Here is a 3,372-nt window from a genome sequence, read left to right as displayed (position 1 = left end):
CTTTTCCCCTCTCCTGTGTTAAATGCTTTATCCTTTAGTACTCATCTCAGTTTCCTCTAGGAACTACTCCCTGAGGCAGGTGAGCAGATAAGATACAGAGTAGTAGATAATGAGCTAGTAGCCTGGAGAAAGGCAACAGACATAGTTTGAATCCCATATCCACTGCTTTACCACCTATGACAAGCCTGTGACTAGTAAGTTACTTAACATCAGGAAGATTCAGTTTCCTTACCTGTGAAATAGGCATAATATTAGCACCTACTTCATAGGTACTTCACAGGTTGCAAAGATTAAAAGAGAAAATGCCGGAAAAGGCCCATCACACCTTTGGGCCACCCTGTACCTTGTATGTCCCTCTATTCATTCCTTTCACACTGTGCTGGCATTTTTTATTTGGTGCCAAGTCCTGCACTGGATTGTGGACTTGTTGAGCACTGTCCCAGAGTTCAACAATAATAGCTAGCTACTTTTTTGTGAAGACAAAAAATTCCAAAAATTATGCTAACACTTTGCATATATTATCCCACTTACTGTTAATTGAAAACTGCATAAAGGTCATGCTACCTGCTAAGGTTGGCCAGCACTGGACAATGCTTTTGCCTCTTTTCCCTCTTCATCACAGGGGGCTGCAGGGATCGCCTGGTTCAGGTCCCATCCTCAATGGCTTTAATGTCCTCCTGTCCCAGGCTTCCACGTGATGCTTCTAGTATTTATTTTATTTTGAGCAACAGTGCATTTCTTTGCAGTGGCCTGCTCTTGATCTATTTCATTTTGTTTCTTTCATTGTTTTATCATTTTAGGACATTTGGCTGTCCAGTATCCACAAATGGACATACTCTCTCCATTTCTAATTTGGATGGGTTTCAGTTTTGTTATGAAGGAGGATACAGTTTAGCTGTGGTGATGGAAACTCCTGGGAGGCCAAAGGAGAAGAAGATACAAAACTAACTGGACTAACCTAAATAATCTTTTCCCCAATCCTTTGTCTTTATTTCCCTCACATACTGCTCCCACCCTCCTCTGGCTGCCTTTCCATGCCCTTCCTTCTTTTTTAAAAAATATTTTTTCAGCCATGCCACACAGCATGTGAGATCTTAGTTCCCCGACCAGGGATGGAACCTGTGCTCCCTGCATTGAAGGCTCAGAGTCTTTAAATACTGGATGGCCAGGGAAGTCCCTCATGCCCTTCCTTCTTGATTTAAACAATTTCCCTCCTTTCAGCTTCCCTTTTTCCACTGCTAATAAATACACATAGGTTTTCCTTTTTTTTTTTTTTTTAATTTTTGCTGCATCACACAGCCTGTAAGATCTCAGTTCCCCAACCAGAGATCAAACCCAAGCCACAGCAGTGAGAGCACCAAATTCTAACCACTAGACCATCAGGAAACTCCTGGGGTTTCTCACACTTAAAAAAAAAATCAAACAACTAATATATAAGAAAACACAAATCAAAACCCTAATGAGAACTGTAGTAACGTGGATGGACCTAGAGATTACCATACTAAGTGAACTAAGTCAGAAATAGAAAGACAAATACCATATGATAGTATTTATATGTGGAATCTAAACTATCACACAGATTTTCCTGGTGGCCTAGTGGTGAATACTCTGTGCTTCCAATGCAGGGGGTGTGGGTTCAATCCCTGGACAGTGAACTAAGATCCTGCATGCTGTACAGGGTCCAACCACCAGCCCCCCCTCCCACCGCCACAATATGACAAAAATTAACTTATTTACAAATAGAAATATACTCACAGATATAGAAAACAAATTTATGGTTACCAAAATGGAAAGGGAGGGATAAATTATGAGTTTGGGATTAGCGGATACAAACTGCTATGTATAAAGTAGATGATGCTTGGGGCTGGTGCACTGGGATGACCCAGAGGGATGGTATGGGGAGAGAGGTGGGAGGAGGGTTCAGGATGGGGAACACATGTATACCTGTGGCGGATTCATTTTGATATATGGCAAAACCAATGCAATATTGTAAAGTTAAAAAATAAAATAAAATTTAAAAAAAAAAACCAAAAAAATAAAAAATAAAGTAGATAAACAACAATATCCTACTGCATAACACAGGAAACTATATTCAATGCCCTATAATAAACCATAACAGAAAAAGAATACAAGAAGAATATATATGTATTTTTGCTGTATGTCAGAAACTAACAACGTAAATCAACTATACTTCAATGAAAACAAAATATAACACAATATCAGTTCACATGCATTAGGATGGGTGTTCTTAAAAAATAACACAGAAAATAACAAATGTTGATAAAGATGTGGAGAAATTAGAACTCTTATGAATTGCTTGTGGGAATGTAAAATGGTGCAGCCACTGTAGAAGATACAATGGTGATTCCTCAAACTGTTAACATAGAAGTACCATATGACTTTGGGGTTTAATCCAAATAAGTGAAAACAGAGACTTGAACAGATATTTGAATATCCATGTTAATAGCAGCATTTATGAGTCGTAGTCAAAAGGTGAAAATAACCTTGCTGCTGCTGCTGCTAAGTCGCTTCAGTTGTGTCCAACTCCATGCGACCCCATAGACAACAGCCTACCAGGCTCCTCGGTCCCTGGGATTCTCCAGGCAAGAACACGAGTGGGTTGCCATCTCCTTCTCCAATGCATGAAAGTGAAGAGTGAAAGTGTCAGTCGTGTCCGACTCTTAGCGACCCCATGGACTGCAGCCTACCAGGCTCCTACGCCCATGGGATTTTCCAGGCAAGAGTACTAGAGTGGGTTGCCATTGCCTTCTCTGAAAATAACCCTAAGTATCCGTAAATAATGAGTGGATAAACAAAATATGACACATACAATGGGCTATTTTAAAAAATTTTTTTATTTTTGTTGAAGTATCAGATCAGATCAGATCATTCACTCAGTCGTGTCCGACTCTTTGCAACCCCATGAATCGCAGCACGCCAGGCCTCACTGTCCATCACCAACTCCCGGAGTTCACTCAGACTCACGTCCATCGAGTCAGTGATGCCATCCAGCCATCTCATCCTCTGTCGTCCCCTTCTCCTCTTGCCCCCAATCCCTCCCAGCATCAGAGTCTTTTCCAGTAAGTCAACTCTTCGCATGAGGTGGCCAAAGTACTGGAGTTTCAGCTTTAGCATCATTCCTTCCAAAGAACACCAAGGACTGATCTCCTTTAGAATGGACTGGTTGGATCTCCTTGCAGTCCAAGGGACTCTCAACCGTCTTCTCCAACACCACAGTTCAAAAGCATCAATTCTTCTGCGCTCAGCCTTCTTCACAGTCCAACTCTCACATCCATACATGACCACAGGAAAAACCAGAGCCTTGACTAGACGAACCTTTGTTGGCAAAGTAATGTTTCTGCTTTTGAATAT

The sequence above is a fragment of the Bison bison genome, unplaced genomic scaffold, assembly GCF_000754665.1.
Source record: "Bison bison bison isolate TAMUID 2011002044 unplaced genomic scaffold, Bison_UMD1.0 scf7180017864259, whole genome shotgun sequence".
NCBI lineage: Eukaryota > Metazoa > Chordata > Mammalia > Artiodactyla > Bovidae > Bison > Bison bison.
Note: the sequence above shows the minus strand (reverse complement) of the source record.